General features: G+C 44.6%; 1 pseudogene; it reads right to left on the reverse strand.

The window, feature by feature from the left end:
- LOC112221063 overlaps positions 1–24,634 on the reverse strand; it is a 42,158-nt pseudogene that overhangs the window by 7,501 nt on the left and 10,023 nt on the right.

The raw sequence follows: 24,634 nt of genomic DNA on the forward strand, positions 1-24,634 counted from the left end.
CTCTCTAGGTTTCTTCTTAGGTTTTGGCCTTTCTAGGGAGTTTTTCCTAGCCACCGTGCTTCTACACCTGCATTACTTGCTGTTTGGGGTTTTAGGCTGGGTTTCTATGCAGCACTTTGAGATATCAGCTGATGTACGAAGTTGCTTTATAAATACATTTGATTTGATTTAAAATGTTCCTTCCCAGAGCCCGAGACTTGGTTCACCCCCTGCCGTTTCGGATTATAACTCCTTGTATACTATTTTATCTCACTAAAGAAGAATTTGATATCACATACATTCCTGGCCCCAAAACGTTTGAGAACCCCTGGCCTAGGCTACTCCACACAGCCCTATTTCCTCAGCATTCCTAAAGCTGTCCACATCAGCCTGAGGGGAGCAGCTCAACAACCTCGCTCTGCTTTGTCTCCGGCATCGCACTTTCACTTCCCAGTCCTGTTCACTGAATTATGTAGTGCGTTTAGGTACAAATCTTATCAGGGAAACTGAGATACAAATGCAAAATGAAGCCTAGTTTATCAAGTTTGGTATGGAATACAGAATTAGTACAAAGCAAACACAACTTTGACTCGAGGGACACATTGGGCTTTTTAAAAACCAGCGGAGGGACGATTTGTTCATCAAAAGCAATTTGCGGGCCAGAAAAAGGGCAGTTATTTGACATTTTTTATTTAACTATCTAGTTTCGACATTCAAGAGTGGCCTGGAGTGTTTTGTACACTCCTCCCCACCCATGATTTTGACAGAGCAACGAGCAGTGCGATTGTTAGACAAGACCGTAATACTCCTAATACACAGGGAATGAGCTTTTTATTTTGAGATTAATTTCTGTGACATTCATGTAGGACTGAGATTTATGCAGGTTAACCGTGCTCTCACTAGGTCTCAACCACAGATCAAAACTACTTGACATGTTGTTTGGGTATCTGTTTGGTTTAGTATCTATACTACCATATCGTCTATACTGTATGTTGCTGTTGGAACTTTTCAAGGCCCTCCCCAAATTGACCCCCAATTCATAACGGGATCCGGTAAAGGTTTGCTCTCAAGAATCTGTAACGTAACGTGTTTTATCCCGGTTGTTAAGGAATGAAAATGTAGCGCTCAGCCAGAGAAAGACATTTTGACAACACAATAAGCAATATACTTGCAACAGCAGCCATTTCATAACTTCTTGGCCTAATATGTGACGCCCATGAGAGGGTGGTAATCTATGTGGTATAGAATGAAATGAGGCAGATACATGATGCTCCCGAGTGGCAGAGCGGTCTAAGGCACTGCTTCTCAGTGCTAGAAGCATCACAGCAGACCCTGGTTCAATCCTGGGCTGTATCACAACTGGCTGTGATTGGGAGTCCCATAGAGCGGCGCACAATTGGCCCAGCATCGTCCAGGTTAGGGTTTGGCTGGGTTTTAAAAAGTCAGTCAGTTAAGAACAAATTCTTATTTACAATGACGGCCTACCTGGGAACAGTGGGTTAACTGCCTTGTTCAGGGCAGAACGACAGATTTTTACCTTGGGTAGGCCGTCATTGTAAATAAGAATTTGTTCTTAACTGACTTGCCTAGTTAAATAAAACTACGGAGCGTAGGGTTGGTAAATGTGACAAGCCATGCAATCACATGGACGTTGTATATGAAGTGATTGCCTACAGTCTATTTCAGCACCTTTCGGGCAGTCAACATGTCACCCTGTTGCATTGCTAAAATGATTAAGATACAAAACATCCTTAATTAAAAACAACACAGACTTCCAAATGTGACAGGAAGTGCCATGAAAACATCAAAACCTAAGAATCTGATGACAACAGAGCAGAAGTGATTCCATGCGCCTGCCTCCATCTGACAGACTCAATTCAACCTCCTCCACAAGTCCTTATCACAGTCCTAATAACAAATGTATCACAGTCCTTATCACAGCCTAATCACAGCCTTATCAAAGTCCTTAGAGCAGCCTTACCACAGTCCGTAGAACAGTCCCTAGAACAGCCTTATCACAGTCCTTGTCACAAGTCATAGAGAGAAGGGAACACTACCAAGTCCTTATTACTGACACAGAGACGGGAGAACATTACCAAGTCCTTTTCACCGCCAGAGAGACGTGGGAACACTACCAAGTCCTTATCACCACCACAGAGAGGGGGGATACTACCAAGTCCTTATCACCACCACAGAGAGGGGGGATACTACCAAGTCCTTATCACCGCCACAGAGAGGGGGATACTACCAAGTCCTTATCACCACCACAGAGAGGGGGATACTACCAAGTCCTTATCACCACCACAGAGAGGGGGATACTACCAAGTCCTTATCACCACCACCACCACAGAGACAGGGGAATACTACCAAGTCCTTATCACCACCACCAGAGACAGGGGAATACTACCAAGTCCTTATCACCACCACCACCACCACAGAGACAGGGGAATACTACCAAGTCCTTATCACCACCACCAGAGACAGGGGAATACTACCAAGTCCTTATCACCACCACCACCAGAAACAGGAGAATACTACCAAGTCCTTATCACCACCACCACCACAGAGACAGGGGAACACTACCAAGTCCTTATCACGGACACAGAGAGGGGTGGGGAATACTACCAAGTCCTTATCACGGACACAGAGAGGGGAGAATACTACCAAGTCCTTATCTCTCCCACAGAGAGGGGGGAATACTACCAAGTCCTTATCACTGCCACAGAGAGGGGTGGGGAATACCACCAAGTCCTTATCACCACCACCACCACCACAGAGGGGGAATACTACCAAGTCCTTATCACTGACCACCAGAGACAGGGGAATACTACCAAGTCCTTATCACCACCACCACCAGAAACAGGAGAATACTACCAAGTCCTTATCACCACCACCACCACAGAGACAGGGGAACACTACCAAGTCCTTATCACGGACACAGAGAGGGGTGGGGAATACTACCAAGTCCTTATCACGGACACAGAGAGGGGAGAATACTACCAAGTCCTTATCTCTCCCACAGAGAGGGGGGAATACTACCAAGTCCTTATCACTGCCACAGAGAGGGGTGGGGAATACCACCAAGTCCTTATCGATGACACAGAGAGGGGAGAATACTACCAAGTCCTTATCACTGAGACAGAGAGGGGGGAACAAGTAATTATCAACACAGAGACAGGGGAAAACAACCAACTCCTTATCTCTGCCACAGAGAAGAGGAACACCACCAAGTCCTTATCACTGACAGAGGTTGGGGAATACTACCAAGTTCTTATCACTGCCACAGAGAGGGGGAATACTACCAAGTCCTTATCACTGACACAGAGAGGGGGAACACTACCAAGTCCTTATCACTGCCACAGAGAGGGGGAATACTACCAAGTCCTTATCACTGCCACAGAGAGGGGGAATACTACCAAGTCCTTATCACTGACACAGAGAGGGGGAACACTACCAAGTCCTTATCTCTGCCACAGAGGTTGGGGAATACTACCAAGTCCTTATCTCTGCCACAGAGGTTGGGGAATACTACCAAGTCCTTATCACTGCCACAGAGGTTGGGGAATACTACCAAGTCCTTATCACTGCCACAGAGAGGGGGAATACTACCAAGTCCTTATCACCACCACCACAGAGAGGGGGGATACAACCAAGTCCCTATCACTGCCACAGAGAGGGAGGAACACAACCAAGTCCTTATCACTGCTACAGAGAGGGGGGATACTACCAAGTCCTTATCACTGCTACAGAGAGGGGGAACACTACCAAGTCCCTATTACTGCCACAGAGAGGGGGAACACTACCAAGTCCTTATCACTGACACAGAGAGGGGGAACATTACCAAGTCCTTATCACTGACACAGAGAGGGGGAACACTACCAAGTCCTTATCACTGACACAGAGAGGGGGAACACTACCAAGTCCTTATCACTGCCACAGAGAGGGGGAACATTACCAAGTCCTTATCACTGACACAGAGAGGGGGAACATTACCAAGTCCTTATCACTGACACAGAGAGGGGGAACACTACCAAGTCCTTATCACTGCCACAGAGAGGGGGAACATTACCAAGTCCTTATCGCTGACACAGAGAGGGGGGAACACTACCAAGTCCTTATCACTGACACAGAGAGGGGGGAACATTACCAAGTCCTTATCACTGCCACAGAGAGGGGGGAACATTACCGAGGGAGGGTTTTCAATTTCCCTCACTAACCCAGACAGATTTTCATTCCATGCCTACACCATCATTGATGCTAAAGTTGTCTCTCTTTCCCCAACACACACACACACACACACACTAATTCTTTCTCCTTCTGCAGCTAGCCTGAGTTAAAAATAGCTCTCCCTCTCCCCTTCTCCGTTTACATAAGTACACAGCGGGGGGAGGGGAGCACTTCCGGTGTGGCTACCCAGCATTTGATCCACAACACAGGCTGGGCTGCTGGGTGTGGGAGACTGGAGGAGGGCTGACAGACATACCCCGCAATGCAGGAAAGACCTCCATCTATATGTCTCTCCCCCTTTAGCCTGCACCTAACTGTCTGTCTACCTGCCTGCCTCTCCGTCTGTCGTCTTCCTGCCGGTCTTTGACGTTCCAGGAGCGGCTCGCATCCCCGGGCTAAGATTAACAAACCAGAATCACATTTCAAAACAAGGGAGAGATTTCATGATCATCTTGCTGCAAAGCTTTAATACCCCCCCCCCCACCAACAGCATCCATCTTCCAAGAACTCTGGATTCATGTGACCAGTGCATGACTTATAACATAGTCAGGTCTGACAGAGACAAAAAAACAGATAAGAAACAATTCCAGAAATGAAAAGCTATGAGCCGATGAGGGAAAGGTAACCTCTACTGTAAAACTCTCCCACCCAACACAGCCAACCCTCTCAAAACAGCCAACCCTCAAAACAGCCAACCCTCTCCTCAAAACAGCCAACCCTCTCCCTCCCAACACAGCCAACCCTCTCCCTTCCAAACACAGCCAACCCTCTCCCTCCCAACACAGCCAACCCTCCCAACACAGCCAACCCTCTCCCTCCCAACACAGCCAACACAGCCAACCCTCTCCCTCCCAACACAGCCAACCCTCCCAACACAGCCAACCCTCTCCCTCCCATTCCCCCCAACACAGCCAACCCTCTCCCTCCCAACACAGCCAACCCTCTCCCCCAACACAGCCCAACACAGCCAACCCTCTCCCTCCCAACACAGCCAACCCTCTCCCTCCCAACACAGCCAACCCTCTCCCTCCCAACACAGCCAACCCTCTCCCTCCCCTCAAACACAGCCAACCCTCTCCCTCCCAACACAGCCAACCCTCTCCCTCCCAACACAGCCAACCCTCTCCCTCACAACACAGCCAACCCTCTCCCTCCCAACACAGCCAACCCTCTCCCTCCCAACACAGCCAACCCTCTCCCTCCCAACACAGCCACAATGAAAATATATTGGAATATGCACAAATCTCCAGCATATACAAATAAAAAAACAAGCTATTGTAAAACACAATCTCAACAACAGCCACAGTGTAGAGTGAATCAACAGCCACACTGTAGAGTGAATCAACAGCCACACTGTAGAGTGAATCAACAGCCACACTGTAGAGTGAATCAACAGCCACAGTGTAGAGTGAATCAACAGCCACACTGTAGAGTGAATCAACAGCCACACTGTAGAGTGAATCAACAGCCACAGTGTAGAGTGAATCAACAGCCACAGTGTAGAGTGAATCAACAGCCACAGTGTAGAGTGAATCAACAGCCACAGTGTAATCAACAGCCAATCAACAGCCACAGTGTAGAGTGAATCAACAGCCACAGTGTAGAGTGAATCAACAGCCACACTGTAGAGTGAATCAACAGCCACACTGTAGAGTGAATCAACAGCCACACTGTAGAGTGAATCAACAGCCACACTGTAGAGTGAATCAACAGCCACAGTGTAGAGTGAATCAACAGCCACAGTGTAGAGTGAATCAACAGCCACAGTGTAGAGTGAATCAACAGCCACAGTGTAGAGTGAATCAACAGCCACACTGTAGAGTGAATCAACAGCCACACTGTAGAGTGAATCAACAGCCACACTGTAGAGTGAATCAACAGCCACAGTGTAGAGTGAATCAACAGCCACACTGTAGAGTGAATCAACAGCCACACTGTAGAGTGAATCAACAGCCACACTGTAGAGTGAATCAACAGCCACAGTGTAGAGTGAATCAACAGCCACACTGTAGAGTGAATCAACAGCCACACTGTAGAGTGAATCAACAGCCACAGTGTAGAGTGAATCAACAGCCACACTGTGAATCAACAGCCACACTGTAGAGTGAATCAACAGCCACACTGTAGAGTGAATCAACAGCCACACTGTAGAGTGAATCAACAGCCACAGTGTAGAGTGAATCAACAGCCACAGTGTAGAGTGAATCAACAGCCACACTGTAGAGTGAATCAACAGCCACACTGTAGAGTGAATCAACAGCCACAGTGTAGAGTGAATCAACAGCCACACTGTAATGAATCAACAGCCACACTGTAGAGTGAATCAACAGCCACACTGTAGAGTGAATCAACAGTGAAGTGAATCAACAGCCACAGTGTAGAGTGAATCAACAGCCACAGTGTAGAGTGAATCAACAGCCACAGTGTAGAGTGAATCAACAGCCACAGTGTAAAATCAACAGCCACAGTGTAGAGTGAATCAACAGCCACAGTGTAGAGTGAATCAACAGCCACACTGTAGAGTGAATCAACAGCCACAGTGTAGAGTGAATCAGCCACACTGTAAGTGAATCAACAGCCACACTGTAGAGTGAATCAACAGCCACACTGTAGAGTGAATCAACAGCCACACTGTAGAGTGAATCAACAGCCACAGTGTAGAGTGAATCAACAGCCACACTGTAGAGTGAATCAACAGCCACAGTGTAGAGTGAATCAACAGCCACACTGTAGAGTGAATCAACAGCCACACTGTAGAGTGAATCAACAGCCACAGTGTAGAGTGAATCAACAGCCACAGTGTAGAGTGAATCAACAGCCACAGTGTAGAGTGAATCAACAGCCACAGTGTAGAGTGAATCAACAGCCACAGTGTAGAGTGAATCAACAGCCACAGTGTAGAGTGAATCAACAGCCACAGTGTAGAGTGAATCAACAGCCACACTGTAGAGTGAATCAACAGCCACACTGTAGAGTGAATCAACAGCCACACTGTAGAGTGAATCAACAGCCACAGTGTAGAGTGAATCAACAGCCACAGTGTAGAGTGAATCAACAGCCACACTGTAGAGTGAATCAACAGCCACACTGTAGAGTGAATCAACAGCCACAGTGTAGAGTGAATCAACAGCCACAGTGTAGAGTGAATCAACAGCCACAGTGTAGAGTGAAACAGCCACACTGTAGAGTGAATCAACAGCCACACTGTAGAGTGAATCAACAGCCACACTGTAGAGTGAATCAACAGCCACACTGTAGAGTGAATCAACAGCCACACTGTAGAGTGAATCAACAGCCACACTGTAGAGTGAATCAACAGCCACACTGTAGAGTGAATCAACAGCCACACTGTAGAGTGAATCAACAGCCACACTGTAGAGTGAATCAACAGCCACACTGTAGAGTGAATCAACAGCCACACTGTAGAGTGAATCAACAGCCACACTGTAGAGTGAATCAACAGCCACAGAGTGAATCAACAGCCACACTGTAGAGTGAATCAACAGCCACACTGTAGAGTGAATCAACAGCCACACTGTAGAGTGAATCAACAGCCACACTGTAGAGTGAATCAACAGCCACACTGTAGAGTGAATCAACAGCCACACAACAGCCACACTGTAGAGTGAATCAACAGCCACAGTGTAGAGTGAATCAACAGCCACACTGTAGAGTGAATCAACAGCCACACTGTAGAGTGAATCAACAGCCACACTGTAGAGTGAATCAACAGCCACACTGTAGAGTGAATCAACAGCCACAGTGTAGAGTGAATCAACAGCCACAGTGTAGAGTGAATCAACAGCCACAGTGTAGAGTGAATCAACAGCCACACTGTAGAGTGAATCAACAGCCAGCCACTGTAGAGTGAATCAACAGCCACACTGTAGAGTGAATCAACAGCCACACTGTAGAGTGAATCAACAGCCACAGTGTAGAGTGAATCAACAGCCACAGTGTAGAGTGAATCAACAGCCACACTGTAGAGTGAATCAACAGCCACACTGTAGAGTGAATCAACAGCCACAGTGTAGAGTGAATCAACAGCCACAGTGTAGAGTGAATCAACAGCCACAGTGTAGAGTGAAACAGCCACACTGTAGAGTGAATCAACAGCCACACTGTAGAGTGAATCAACAGCCACACTGTAGAGTGAATCAACAGCCACACTGTAGAGTGAATCAACAGCCACTGTAGAGTGAATCAACAGCCACACTGTAGAGTGAATCAACAGCCACACTGTAGAGTGAATCAACAGCCACACTGTAGAGTGAATCAACAGCCACACTGTAGAGTGAATCAACAGCCACAGTGTAGAGTGAATCAACAGCCACACTGTAGAGTGAATCAACAGCCACACTCAACAGCCACACTGTAGAGTGAATCAACAGCCACAGTGTAGAGTGAATCAACAGCCACACTGTAGAGTGAATCAACAGCCACACTGTAGAGTGAATCAACAGCCACAGTGTAGAGTGAATCAACAGCCACAGTGTAGAGTGAATCAACAGCCACAGTGTAGAGTGAATCAACAGCCACAGTGTAGAGTGAATCAACAGCCACACTGTAGAGTGAATCAACAGCCACACTGTAGAGTGAATCAACAGCCACAGTGTAGAGTGAATCAACAGCCACAGTGTAGAGTGAATCAACAGCCACAGTGTAGAGTGAATCAACAGCCACAGTGTAGAGTGAAACAGCCACACTGTAGAGTGAATCAACAGCCACACTGTAGAGTGAATCAACAGCCACACTGTAGAGTGAATCAACAGCCACACTGTAGAGTGAATCAACAGCCACACTGTAGAGTGAATCAACAGCCACACTGTAGAGTGAATCAACAGCCACACTGTAGAGTGAATCAACAGCCACACTGTAGAGTGAATCAACAGCCACACTGTAGAGTGAATCAACAGCCACACTGTAGAGTGAATCAACAGCCACACTGTAGAGTGAATCAACAGCCACACTGTAGAGTGAATCAACAGCCACAGTGTAGAGTGAATCAACAGCCACAGTGTAGAGTGAAACAGCCATATTGAAGAGTGAAACAGCCATATTGTAGAGTGAAACAACAGCCATACTGTAGAGTGAAACAACAGTCATATTGTAGAGTGAAACAACAGCCATATTGAAGAGTGAAACAGCCATATTGAAGAGTGAAACAACAGCCACACTGTAGAGTGAAACAACAGCCACACTGTAGATTGAAGATGCCATTGTCAGCTGGACAAATTTAATAAGTCAGCAACAAAGCAGTTAAATGAAAATAAAAATGCATACTTAACCTGTCCTGAAGTTTGAGTCTGTGTGTGTGTGTGTGTGTTTCATAACAGGGGCAAAGAGTGGGTGGGTACTTACTACTGTGCACAGTCGATCAGCTGGTACTCATTGGATCTCTCGAAGCAGGCCTTCACCCCCTCGTCTTGCCATAGGGTCTTAGCATGCTCATAGAACTCCTGCAGAACAACATAACACAGAGAACTGGATCAGGCCAGTACATGGGTAGACAGTTAAACCGGTTGCCAACTTGGACCCAATTCAGATTAGAAAAGTCCTTCAACATTATTTACATTTCAGGTATTCATTTCATTCAGGCAATAGAAAATATAGTCCTAGGCCCTACCCCCTAGGCCCTACCCCCTAGGCCCTACCCCCGCGGCCCTACCCCCGCGGCACACCTGTACATCTCAAATTATTGGATAATTGAGCGATAGTTCACCTACATACAGTATGTAGGATCTTAATTTTATCCAGTTTCCTACAGCAGGAAAATAATCCTGGAGCAACAGGAAATGTGAATTATGTGGATTATAGACGGGTGGGTTGTTTAGGGAAAGGGATACCTAGTCAGTTGCACATCACGGAAAGCATTCAACCAAAATGTGTCGTCCACATTTAACTCAAGCCCTCTGAATCAGAGGGGGGGGCTGCCTTAATCAATGTCCAAGTCATCAGTGCCCTGGGAGAAGTTGTTGTTTGGGGTTAAGTGCCTTGTTCAAGGGCAGAACGGCAGATTTTTCCACCTTGCCGGCTCTGGGATTTGAACCAGCAACCTTTATGTTACTGGCCGCGCACTCTTAACTGCTGGGCTACCACTAGCAACTACAATGTGTGCACAGCTATGGGGAAAATCAGAGTGGTTATCGCGACGTTGTCAGCCAACCCGTCTATAATTAATGGCCATTTTTGTATGGGTTGATACATTTTTCGTAAGGGAAAATCAAGTCTGAAATTATAAAGTGGAAATTACAAACTTCAGAAGCCTTTTTAAACTCCAAATACACTACATGTTCTACATGTCTTTAGCCTATCAGAAGGTAAGATGAAGAAGCAATGCTTGTCTAAATCTATCCTATCTAACCTACCCAGGCTTTTGCTCTAGTCATATTATAGCAAACTACACCAGCTAATCCTGAGGAGGAGATAATTAATATGATCATATGTGTTTAAAGTTAGACTGAAACAAAATCCTGCAGGAGCTGCCCAGGAGGGTTGGCAATCCCCGGGCTAGCATAGAGGCTAATAGGCTGACCACACCGCTCTCGTCGCAAAATAAATGTAGAAATCTATGTTTTTCAATTATTGCTCACGCGTGTCAACGAGCGTCCTTTCTATTTCTGACGCAGATCGCACTGCAAGTCCTGCCTCTCCCATCTCCTCATTGGTTTATTGAAGCAGGTACCCACGTGCCATCTCCTCATTGGTTATACCCACGTGGGTGATTGAAAGACGAACTGTGTTGCCGGTCGGTGTAGTAATATTATGAAAGTTTAGATGCCAATAGCCATATAAGTTCAAAGATGAAAATGCCTGGAAGGAGGAGAGATGGCTAGAAACTATTCAGTTGGCCGTTTTATGTGTGGATTAATTGTCGGAGTAGAGGACCTTGTGCATTTCAGGTAAAATAACAACTCAATGTTTATATCCCAGGACAAATTAGCTAGCAACAGCAAGCTAGCTAAATAGGACAAATGAATGTAATTGGTTCAGAGTTTGTTTTGATATTTTAACCTGCGTGTCGTGATCACGTTTGGTGTAGGGGGACAAAATAAATGTATGCACGATGGTGCAAGCGCGCAGCCTGTTTGAGTTCCGTGTAAGAGTCAATTGGGAATTCAACACTAAATCAACCAATCAGAAAATACTTTTAAGCTGAAAATGACATATTTGGGGCGGGCATTGCATGTGTTTTCCTTTAAGTGGTCTCATTGAACCTACAGCCGTACCCGTCCCTTAGTTGACCGTGGTGAGTGGAGACAGAGTGGGCACAAGACACAAGAGATACAGACTGAAGAAAACATTCATCAAATCAAGCAGCCTACACATGAACGATGAGGGACAGAAACACCATAACAGAACCTTGTCTTTCCAAATGACAAGGACTCTCTAAGCATCCCCAACTAGGCCTCTGGAGTCTGGACAGTAACAAGACACAGGCTTACATGACAATTGATATGACTGCCAATGCCTGCATGCAACAAAAAAAACATAAATGTCAGTCTCACTCTGACCACGCTAAAATCCTGACATTCACTCATGTTGTAAATCAATCAACGAGCATTTTAACGCTAGTGACTAATTAGTAGGGTCAAGTGTTTCTCCTAACCATGTGGCAGGTAGCCTTAAGGTTAGAGCATTGGGCCAGTAACCAAAAGGTCGCTGGATTGAATACCGTAGCAAGGTGAAAAGGGTACAAGGTGAAAAATCTGTCACTGTGACCTTGAGCAGGGCACTTAACCTTAATTGCTCCTGGGGCGCTGTACAATGGCTGTCATCCTTCTCCCTGAGGGTATCTCAGGGGGAGATGGGATAGGCAAGAAACACATTTCCATTACACCCTTGTGTGTAATAGGACAAATATAATAACCCCCCAAAATATTATAACCAAGTAGGCTAAAACTCCTGTCCCTATTCTTGAGGTATAGCATCAGCGTACATAGCTGAGGACAAACAGATAGCAAGACACCTGTCCTGGTTCAAACTGGTGTTATATTTAGAGAAGTACAGAAGAGGAGGAGACAGATGAGGACAACAACCATATGGGTTGAGGATGTTCACTGAGACAAAAGGCCATTACGTACAGTAGAAGAAACCAAACTCTTTAAGGAAGACACTGGGATGTAGTCAGTATATTCAAGGCATTGGCTAAGCTTAGGCTTCCTGTCCCTGTTCCCTGTCAGAACCCTAAGCAGAGCGGAGCGAAGCGGCAGGCAGAGTCAACCAGTCAGACTGGTTCCTGGTAGGCCCTAGCCTAGGGCCAGGAGATAGGGGGAGGGCGAGAGGGAGGAGGAGGCGGCAGCAGCCAATCAGATAGTCTTCTCTGGCCAAACACACACAAACCCACATTAATATAATGAGTTAGATGCTTCAGAAAAGTAGTCAGAAGCCACAGACATTCCAATCCACAATATGCAGTGCATTCAGAAAGTATTCAGACCCCTTGACTTTATTCATTTTTTAAAACATTACAGCCTTATTCTAAAATGGATTAAATAAATAATAAATCCTCATCAATCTATCCCATAATGACAAATACAGGTTTTTGAAATGTTTGCAAAATGTATTCAAAATAAAAAACAGAAATACCTTATTTACATAAGTATTCAGACCCTTAGATATGAGACTCGAAATTGAGCTCAGGTGTATCATGTTTCCATTGATCACCTTTAATATGATTCTACAACTTGATTGGAGTCCACATATGGTCAATTCAATTCAATTGATTGGACATGATTTGGAAAGGCACACACCTGCCTCTATAAGGTCCCACAATTGACAGTAAATGTTAGAGCAAAAACCAAGCAGAGGTTGAAGGAATTGTCTCAGAGTTGCTCTTTGGAGATGGGAGAACCTTCTAGAAGGACAACCATCTCTGCACCACTCCATCAATCAGGACGATGGTAGAGTGGCCAGACAGGAGCAACTCTTTAGTAAAATGCACATGACTTAGAGTTTGCCAAAAGGCACCTAAAGTACTTCTCTGGTCTGATGAAACGAAGATTGAACTCTTTGGCCTGAATGCCAAGCGTCACCTTTATTTAACTAGACTAGAACAAATTCTTATTTACAATGACGGCCTACCAGGGAACTGAGCTAACTGCCTTGATCAGGGGCAGAACGACAGATTTTTACCTTGTCAGCTCAGGAATTCGATCCAGCAACCTTTTGGTTACTGGCCCAACACTCTAACCACTAGGCTACCTGCCGTCACATCTGGAAGAAACCTGGCACCATCTCTAAAGTGAAGCATGGTGGTGGTAGCATCATGCTGTGGAGATGTTTTTCAGCAGCAGGGACTTGGAGACTAGACAGGATCGAGTGAAAGATGAATGGAGCAAAGTACAGAGAGATCATTGATGAAAACCTTCTCCAGAGCACTCAGGACCTCAGACTGGGGTGAAGGTTCACCTAATAACAGGACAATGACCCAAAGCACAAAGCCAAGACGACGCAGGAGTGTCTTCAGGACAAGTCTCTGAATGTCCTCGAGTGGCCCTGCCAGAGCCCGGACTTGAACCCGATCAAACATCTCTGGAGAGACCTGAAAATAGCTGTGCAGCAAATCTCTCCCCTTCCAATCTGACAGAGCTTGAGAGGATCTTCAGAGAAGAATGGGAGAAACTCCCCAAATACAGGAGTGCCAAGCTTGTCGTGTCATACCCAAGAAGACTCAAGGCTGTAATCACTTCCAAAGGTGCTTCAACAAAGCACCGAGTAACGGGTCTGAATACTTATGTTAATGTAATATTTTTGGTTTGTCATCATGTATTGTGTGTAGATTGATGGATAATTATTATTTTTTAAATCCATTTCAGAATAAGGCTGTAACGCAACAGAATGTGGAAAAAGTCAAGGGGTCTGAATAGTTTCCGAATAGATTACTTCGGCACAGCAACAGACCATATAAAATATCTCCAAATCTATAGAAAGCATCAGGGCAAATTCTCACCAAGTTTCATGTTTTAGTCGTACGTATGGGATACACATGGTATACACCGTCCAATGAAATGCTTACGTGCAGGTTCCTTCGACAATGCAACAACAATAAGAAATAATACAAGGCTCAGTAGAATAAACATTTTAGCATCAGTATAATACAGGAAGTCACAAGTCAATATTTACAAGTTTTACAGAAGAGGGGATTGGGGGGCAAACTCTCACCTAAAGATGCAACTTCTGATTCAGAATAGGAAAACTGCTTATCCTGCCTGCCTGCCTGCCTGCTTATCCTGCCTGTTTCCCTGTCTGTCTGCCTACCCAGCTGCCTGCCAACCCTGGGAACAGGCAGTTTGGAAGGAATCCCTGAGGGTCCTGGTGTTTCAGAGGGGAACTCCCATCAGACTCATTTAGTGTTATTAAACACAATCAGTGTTAACAGGCACAGGCCATGCATCTCTCAGGTGAGAGCCTCATTCAATTGTGAGCATCCCAAGGAGAGCACACCTGCTAATTACTGAACCACAAAACAGCCAGACACCATACTGTAGTAGCTTTCATGGCTGATGTGATGTTCCTCGAGGAACTTATTGGCTATTCCTCCATTCACTGACTGGTCCTATTCCTCCATTCACTGACTGGTCCTATTCCTCCATTCACTGACTGGTCCTATTCCTCCATTCACTGACTGGTCCTATTCCTCCATTCACTGACGGGTCCTATTCCTCCATTCACTGACGGGTCCTATTCCTCCATTCACTGACGTGTCCTATTCCTCCATTCACTGACTGGTCCTATTCCTCCATTCACTGACTGGTCCTATTCCTCCATTCACTGACTGGTCCTATTCCTCCATTCACTGACTGGTCCTATTCCTCCATTCACTGACGTGTCCTATTCCTCCATTCACTGACGTGTCCTATTCCTCCATTCACTGACTGGTCCTATTCCTCCATTCACTGACTGGTCCTATTCCTCCATTCACTGACGGGTCCTATTCCTCCATTCACTGACTGGTCCTATTCCTCCATTCACTGACTGGTCCTATTCCTCCATTCACTGACGGGTCCTATTCCTCCATTCACTGACGGGTCCTATTCCTCCATTCACTGACGTGTCCTATTCCTCCATTCACTGACTGGTCCTATTCCTCCATTCACTGACTGGTCCTATTCCTCCATTCACTGACTGGTCCTATTCCTCCATTCACTGACGTGTCCTATTCCTCCATTCACTGACGTGTCCTATTCCTCCATTCACTGACGTGTCCTATTCCTCCATTCACTGACTGGTCCTATTCCTCCATTCACTGACTGGTCCTATTCCTCCATTCACTGACGGGTCCTATTCCTCCATTCACTGACTGGTCCTATTCCTCCATTCACTGACTGGTCCTATTCCTCCATTCACTGACGGGTCCTATTCCTCCATTCACTGACGGGTCCTATTCCTCCATTCACTGACGGGTCCTATTCCTCCATTCACTGACGGGTCCTATTCCTCCATTCACTGACGGGTCCTATTCCTCCATTCACTAAATGGTCCTATTCCTCCATTCACTGACGGGTCCTATTCCTCCATTCACTGACGTGTCCTATTCCTCCATTCACTGACGTGTCCTATTCCTCCATTCACTGACGTGTCCTATTCCTCCATTCACTGACGTGTCCTATTCCTCCATTCACTGACGTGTCCTATTCCTCCATTCACTGACGTGTCCTATTCCTCCATTCACTGACGTGTCCTATTCCTCCATTCACTGACGTGTCCTATTCCTCCATTCACTGACGTGTCCTATTCCTCCATTCACTGACGTGTCCTATTCCTCCATTCACTGACGGGTCCTATTCCTCCATTCACTGGGGTCCTATTCCTCCATTCACTGACTGGGCCTATTCCTCCATTCACTGACTGGTCCTATTCCTCCATTCACTGACTGGTCCTATTCCTCCATTCACTGACTGGGCCTATTCCTCCATTCACTGACTGGGCCTATTCCTCCATTCACTGACGGGTCCTATTCCTCCATTCACTGACGGGTCCTATTCCTCCATTCACTGACTGGTCCTATTCCTCCATTCACTGACGGGTCCTATTCCTCCATTCACTGACGGGTCCTATTCCTCCATTCACTGACTGGGCCTATTCCTCCATTCACTGACGGGTCCTATTCCTCCAATCACTAACGAGTCCTATTCCATCATGCCTTAAATTCAAACACATAGACCTATATCACGTTAGCAGCCAGTTTGACTAATGTTCATAGTTTCAACAGTTTGAGGTGGACATTTTTCTTTGGGGCAAGAACTCAGAATGAGACTGCGGAATCCAATTAGGGTTTGAACTAGTCTGTGTTAGCCCACTGAGCTAAACGAGCACCATCAGAGAACAACCAGGAAACATGCCAACATGACAGGGAGAACAAGTAATTATTCATTTGAAAAATACTTACCGATGTAAATTCAAAATCCTTCTGATTTACTAGGTTTAGGATGTATTCGATTCGGAACTGGTGTGCTGGGTTGGCTAACCGGACTGGGGGCGTCAGTGTACTCATGGCTGTCACTATAGTCTGGAATGGAGGAAAAATAGAAAAACCTTGATTTACAAAATCTACAGAATTTAAAAAAATGTTTTTTGTAAATCTTGAAATGTGTTAAAGACTTCCTCTGTTGGGATACTAGTAATGTTAACTCATGTAAACAATGTAACCAAGAGGGAGAAATCAGCAGTAAACAGCACCAATTACTGACCTCTATAGCTTCTTTTATGTTGTTTTTAATGTCTTGAATTTTCTGTTTTTTCTCCCTGTGAATCATGAAAATAGATATTTAGAATCACGATAATGAGGAAGTCAGTGTATAACAGCATACCACCTTAATGTCATCAAAATCACCATAAAGGTGTAGCAATGCTTGACATGGAAAAGAAGAATGGCAATCTTTACTCATTGACGAAGTCTGCAAACCCTAAATAAGGGCCAGACCACACAGATATTGCATCCATAAAAAATGGTTGCCAATGGTTTTTCTATGGGACTCATGCATTGATGGACAATAGAGACAATTTAATTTGGATAGATAGATAAATAGTGCATTCTTCATGCATTTCATCAGTCTGTGTAGCTGGGCTGATAGAATGTAGGAGTTTCAGTGACAGAGTAAAAGCAGTGCACTGTATGACTGAGAGGAGGCTCCACTACATTCCTCACACTAAGACCTCAAAACACCCTGTTTAAAATAAACTGCCATACCAATCTCTTCTCACCTCTGCCATTCCACTCCTCTCCCTTATCATCCACTCTCCCTATCATCCTGTCACTCCCCACCTCCCATCACCTTCTGTCCTCCTCATCCCACTCTCCAGCACCTTGTACTGACTGGCACTGCCTGTCCAACTTCCAGTAGGTAGGTACAACATTCTAGTCTGAGGGGCAGGCTGAGACAACCACACGGAACTGAAGCAAGAACTATAGAGATCCCCTCCCTCCATATATTTATCAATAGCCTACACCAGGGTGTCTGGCTGTGGAACACAAACCCGGACAACAACTGTCCTGAATTGACCATCAATACAATCTGTATACGGTCCCTGCTATGAACTGACTGACTGGCTGATGTGTGTGCAAGTGTGTGTGTGTGTGTGTATGTAATTTTGACCTACTATGTTTTTAAATTGCACTATTTCTATGAGGTGATCAGTATTATATGTTGCGTATGTCATGTAGGAGCAGTCGTTCTTGTACGTCCAACAAAAAGGCCCCCTCTGGGACAATAAAGTTGATCTGATCTTATTAAGACCTGTCAACTGTGCCATATGGGGAAGCCAAGGTGTGGAATGATCAGAATCATGACCAGTAAAATTAACAATACAGCCACTGTACGTAACCTGAGAATCCACGGAAATGGAGCCTGAGTGAAGTCATATTGTTGGGAAACAAAAGCTTAAGGCAAATTACTGTTTTTAATGAGAGGTCCTATAGTATTGATGTTGGCATACTATGACATACTATACTGGCTAGGAAAAGAAGTTAGTGAAACCAAAATCTTCAGCATTTTCTCTCGATGAGCAGGGTTACAAGACCTACTAGTCTGAACGCAGTAGGCTATGCATGTGATTTCAAACGATTCAAAAACTAGTTCAAGGATCTGTTGAATAATTGGTGCCATCGAGCAAAACACTTGTTGTTTAAAAAACAGTTTATAAAATAGGCAATTCATAGAGCAATACACTTTGTAAATATTATCAATTAACTCAAGCAGTTTCACCTATAGTCATAACAAACACCCAGTCTCTGGCGACAAACACCCAGTCTCTGGCGACAAACACCCAGTCTCTGGCTGGGCGACAAACACCCAGTCTCTGGCGACAAACACCCAGTCTCTGGCGACAAACACCCAGTCTCTGGCGACAAACACCCAGTCTCTGGCGACAAACACCCAGTCTCTGGCGACAAACACCCAGTCTCTGGCGACAAACACCCAGTCTCTGGCGACAAACACCCATATACTCTCTGAGGTGGGGTGGAATTGCACACCCAAGATAATTGAAAATGTAGCTACATTGCAAGAAACAGGTGAATATGCATTAGCCAAAGTTCGCCATCACACTCGCACATACCCTCACAGTGAATTTACTGTTCCTTGCTACCTTGTCACTTTTTTAATTTATTTTGTATGCTGGAGTACGCATATCCTTTGACAACAACACTTACAATGCCTCTTACTTCAGGAGATCTCACTGATGATATCAGTATGTGTAATTCGGTTGTCAAGGTAACAACCTGTATCTGCTGCTACATTTACATTTGAGTCATTTAGCAGACACTCTTATCCAGAGCGACTTACAGTAGTGAGTGCGTACATTTTCATTGATACTGGTCCCCTGTGGGAATCGAAGCCACAACCCTGGCATTGCAAGTAACATGCTCTACCAACTGAACCACACGGGACAATGGCAGGTACGCGCACACCCCTAAACAAGCTGAACCCCAATATTTATGAAAAGGCATTTGTACGTTTTGACTGTGGTCCTGAACTTGGTCAACCCGGAATGAAAATGCCACCCCCAGGTTAAAAAGAAGTGTGAACCCTCTTGTATCTTCAACCTGATTGGGGTGAATGCCAGTGTGAGATTGCCATTCAAGCCATATACTACAGTATCTATTTATTTAATAAGCCACGGGGGGTGTGGTATGTGGCCAATATACCACGGCAAAGGACTGTTCTTAGGCACGACGCATCGTGGACTGCCTGGACACTGTCACGACTTCCGCCGAAGTTGGTCCCTCTCCTTGTTCGGGTGGCGTTCGGCGGTAGACGTCACCGGCCTTCTAGCCATCGCCGATCCACTTTTCATTTGTTTTGTCTTTGTTTTACACACCTGGTTTCAATTCCCCAATTACATGTTCATTATTTAACCCTCTGTTTTCCTCAAGGTTTTTGTGAATGTTTGTTTTATGTATTTCGGTCTGATTGTGTGTGCTTGGTATTACTACATGTATTTGGTCATTTTGAGTAAAGTTACTTTTATTACTCATCTCTGCTGTCCTGCGCCTGACTCCTCTGCACCAGCTACACCCAGACCTTTTACAGACACAGCCCTTAGCTGTGGTATATTGGCAATATAAACTCTGCAAAAAAATGAAATGTCCCTTTTTCAAAACCCTGTCTTTTAAAGAGAATTCATAAAAATCCCAAAAATTTCACAGATCTTCATTGTAAAGGTTTTAAACACTGTTTCCAACGCTTGTTCAATGAACCATAAACAATTAATGAACATGCACCTGTGGAAAGGTCGTTAAGCTTACAGTCGGTAGGGAATTAAGGTCACAGGTATGAAAACATAGGACACTAAAGAGGCCTTTCCACTGACTCTGAAAAACACCAAAAGAAAGATGCCCAGGGTCCCTGCTCATCTGCGTGAACATGCCTTAGGCATGCTGCAAGGAGGCATGAGGACTGCAGATGTGGCCAGGGCAATAAATTGCAATGTCCGTACTGTGAGACACCTAAGACAGCACTACAAGGAGACAGAACGGACAGCTGATCATCCTCGCAGTGGCAGATCACGTGTAACAACACCTGCACAGGATCGGTACATCCGAACATCACACAGGTACGGGATGGTAACAACAACAGCCTGAGTTACACCAGGAACACACAATCCCTCCATCAGTGCTCAGACTGTCCACAATAGGCTGAGAGAGGCTGGACTGAGGGCTTGTAGGTCTGTTGTAAGATAGAACCTCACCAGACATCACCGGCAACAACGTCACCTATGAGCACAAACCCACCATCGCTGGACCAGACAGGACTGGCAAAAAGTGCTCTTCTCTGACGAGTCATGGTTTTGTTTCACCAGTGATGATGGTCGGATTCGCGTTTATCGTTGAAGGAATGAGCGTTACACCGAGGCCTGTACTCTGGAGCGGGATCGATTTGGAGGTGGAGGATCCGTCATGGTCTAGGGCGGTCTGTCACAGCATCATCGGACTAAGCTTGTTGTCATTGCAGGCAATCTCAATGCTGTGCGTTACAGGGAAGGTGTCCTCCCTCCTCATGTGGTACCCTTCCTGCAGGCTCATCCTGACATGACCCTCCAGCATGAAAATGCCACAAGCCATACTGCTCGTTCTGTGTTTGATTTCCTACAAGACATGAATGTCAGTGTTCTGCCATGGCCAGCGAAGAGCCCGGATCTCAATCCCATTGAGCACATCTGGGACCTGTTGGATCAGACGGTGAGGGCTAGGGCCATTCCCCCCAGAAATGTCCGGGAACTTGCAGGTGCCTTGGTGGAAGAGTGGGGTAACATCTCACAGCAAGAACTGGCAAATCTGGTGCAGTCCATGAGGAGGAGATGCACTGCAGTGCTTAATGCAGCTGGTGGCCACACCAGATACTGACTGTTACTTTTGAGTTTGACCCCCACCTTGTTTAGGGACACATTATTCCATTTCTGTTAGTCACATGTCTGTGGAACTTATTCAGTTTATGTCTCAGTTGTTGAATCTTATGTTCATACAAATATTTACACAGGTTAAGTTTGCTGAAAATAAACGCAGTTGACAGTAAGAGGACGTTTCTTTTTTTGCTGAGTTTATCACAAAATTGCTATTATAAACTGGTTACCAAAGTAATTAGAGCAGTAAAAATAAATGTTTTGTCATACCCGTGGTATACGGTCTGATATACCACGGCTGTCAGCCAATCAGCATTCAGGGCTTGAACCACTCAGATTATAAAAGGTATAAAATCTAAACAATTAATCAGCCTGAGAGAATCCGAGGACCTCGGTTACCAGTTTAAAGTCTGTGTAATACAAAAGGAGTAAGAACCCCATGGGCTTCAGTAAGGCTGCGACGATACCAGCATCGCGATACTCATTAGTCTCGTGCAACAAAACCCGAAGCGGATTTAACTTCTTTAAGAAAACAGCCCTAATGATGCAAACAAAATTATTTTGTCATCCAGAGTCACATTTATATAAAAGGACCAAAGACTTTGACCTGCTTCAGTTTTTCATTTTTTCCGTGAAAATAATATTGCTATACTGGTATCGTCCCGGCCCAAGCCTTCAGTGGCACCTACAAAATAATTAGTGCTTGACACAGTTCTGCAAAGATTTATGAAATGAGGGGAAAGAATACTTACTCTGCGTTGAAGCCATTCACATGCAATATTCGCATCTGTTTAACTATCGTGCTCTTCCCAGATTCACCAGCACCTGCAAACAGAGAGAACAGGAAGATAAATCTAAAGACCTTTCAAAAAACACCTCACTTGACAGTGGTCTCTTTAGGGCGATATCAATTCCCTTGAGCTAAATTCTAGGCATGCAAATCACACATTACTTCAGTGTTCAACCAAGTTATAACCTACTACAACTAGGTCCCAGAGTGTTTCCTGGTCAGATAATATGGTTAGGAAGCAATCCTAACCTCTAGTGATGACTGTCCACTAACCACGGAACATGGAATGCTGGGAACATTCAGGGATATTAGGAACAGTCATTCCCTACACATTGAGGAATGGAGAGAACAAACGCTGCTCCTTCGTGCTAACAGCATGCTACATGCTAAATGAAAATGAAAAGCAAACAGACCAGATCCTAACTTGGGCCTGAGCATCTTTTTTTTTAAATTTTTTTTACTTCTCTTCAAGGGAAAAACACAACAATAATGTAGCGAGTTGACTAGGTAGACTTGTCATAAATACCTAGGCCCCTATAAAATCCAAAATGGTAACCAGGATTCCGGGATTCGGTCAAACACATTCTTACTGTGCAGCAACAAAAAAAATGAATTGGAATAAATGTTTTGTATGGTGAACATACTTTTGTTGAATTAATGTATCCAAAGAATGTGAATTATTTTAGTGAATGAAGAATGTTGTTTTTGGATAAGTTCATTGGGACCCTAGTCATTGTCACTTCAGACTAGAATCAATGTCTGTATTGTTATTAGGCCTAATACTGTAAGGTCAAAAACATAGAACGTGATTTCATGTTGTTTGTAATACCAATGAGGATTAAATTGCTCCAAAGATGAGCCTACCAAATCAAGCCAGTTAAAGGAAAAGATCAGTAGTTAGTCTAGCCAGCTATCCAAACTTGTTGTAATCATGGCCGAATACCGGCCGGGCACGTATGGCATGTGCCCAGAGGTCCTGACCTCCGGAGCCACCATTGATTTTGTTAGTCACTCTCAGTCAGATATCATATTAAGAAACATTTTGTAGAATTGCAGGAAATTTCTCTGTCCCATGGCAAAATGTGTAGAATTGCAGAAAACTTGCTAACTATACAGACGTTTTTATCTCAATATCAAATAATTATGTGTAACAATTAACTACCTCACTGTGATTGTTTTCATTTAAAATGGTAAAAAATAAACAAAAATAGCTTCTTAGCAAAGAGCAATTTCTCAAGCAATTTTGCTAGGACTGTTTGGGAGTGGTCTTAGGGAGGGGAAAAAAATAAAATTAGCTGTTATTGGCAGAGAAGGTTGGAACTCTGTTTTTTATCTTTCTTATTTACCCCAAAGCTCAATCCCACCAAAACAGGTTGAAATTTCAGGGAGTCTTTTCAAACAGTAAAAGGGCCATTATCATCATGTTCACAATGTCACAGTATTATTCTAACCTCAGTGTGGAAATATATAGAAAATCATGTTTTTGACTGCACTGGGCCTTTAAAACTGCAACATGTTATCTATGCTCCATGGCAAAACGTGTAGAATTGCAGGATATGAACTTTAAAAGTACACTTTCTCTCTCTACTGACAAGAGGGGGCTTCTAAAATGGTTTTCCGTGAGGTGGGGGGGGTCACCCAACCAAATCTTGCTTACGGTCTTCTAAATCCTAGAGCCAGCCTAATTGGAATAACTCCATTACTATACAATTATAAAGTAATTACTATGAAACAACACGCTAATACAATGGTGTTACTTGAGTAATTACAGTGTTATTACATAGGTAGGACTAGGAACAACTTGATTACTCTAGGCCTACTGTCAAATAAATCAGTCCTGGTATTAGCAACGATTATGATTAAAAGCACTCCAAGGAAAACGTAGTCCATGATGATGAAAACTCACATTTCTGAGGACTATAATATATAGGTTACTCTTCCTAAGTCAGGCATATAGACACACATTGCTAGGCTTACACCACAAGCAATAATTCCACTAGTCAGATGGCATCATATGCAACAATGTTGCAAAATAAGGGTACAAATCCTTTTTGGTGGCTTTTCTTGAACAGCTGCTTGAAATGACAGGGGTGCATTGACACACGTGTTGTCAGTGTAAGTCTTTTACAAGAACAAAGTCCTATCGAAAATGACAGCAAAACCAAACGTAAACCCCCATTGCAATAAAACAAATGGAAGAGTCTTGGTTTAATAGACTGCCCAGGAAGAACATGGACCTACATACAATACGGTCATTTCCCACGTCAGACCCTTGTCATCCTCAAATGCCACAATAGGTATATGGCAGGGATATCCACATTAAACATGGTATGAAACACTTAACCAATGTCAGAAACCTACCTAATAGCAGAAGCCGGTGAGTAGCTCGGTAAATCTGTTTGTCTTTTTGAAGCTGTTTCTCTATCTTTTTGTTAGCTTCCCTCTGTGTCTTCTCCTCATTACGTTGGTCTTCGGATTTACTATTGCCCAGACAACCCATCTTCCCAAAAACCCAATAAAAAGGTTCGGGGGAGGGGGGATTCATATAATAAATAATTTCTAGATTCCTAGATTGGGCCAAGAGAAAGTCACCTTGCTCAAGATGGGTGACATCTGTATTGCCAGTTGCAGACTAAAACCTGCGGAAGATCAAGACCAACCAAGCCGTAGCCTTTATCACAGTTATTAGTGTTAAATATCTACCAGCTACAATAGATTATTCAGTGAGAACAGAGTGGTGGTGCTAATCACGACACTCAGGCCGCCCTCTCAGACAGCTGATTCCTATAATGTTTT

This window comes from Oncorhynchus tshawytscha, linkage group LG02 (assembly GCF_018296145.1).
Source record: "Oncorhynchus tshawytscha isolate Ot180627B linkage group LG02, Otsh_v2.0, whole genome shotgun sequence".
NCBI lineage: Eukaryota > Metazoa > Chordata > Actinopteri > Salmoniformes > Salmonidae > Oncorhynchus > Oncorhynchus tshawytscha.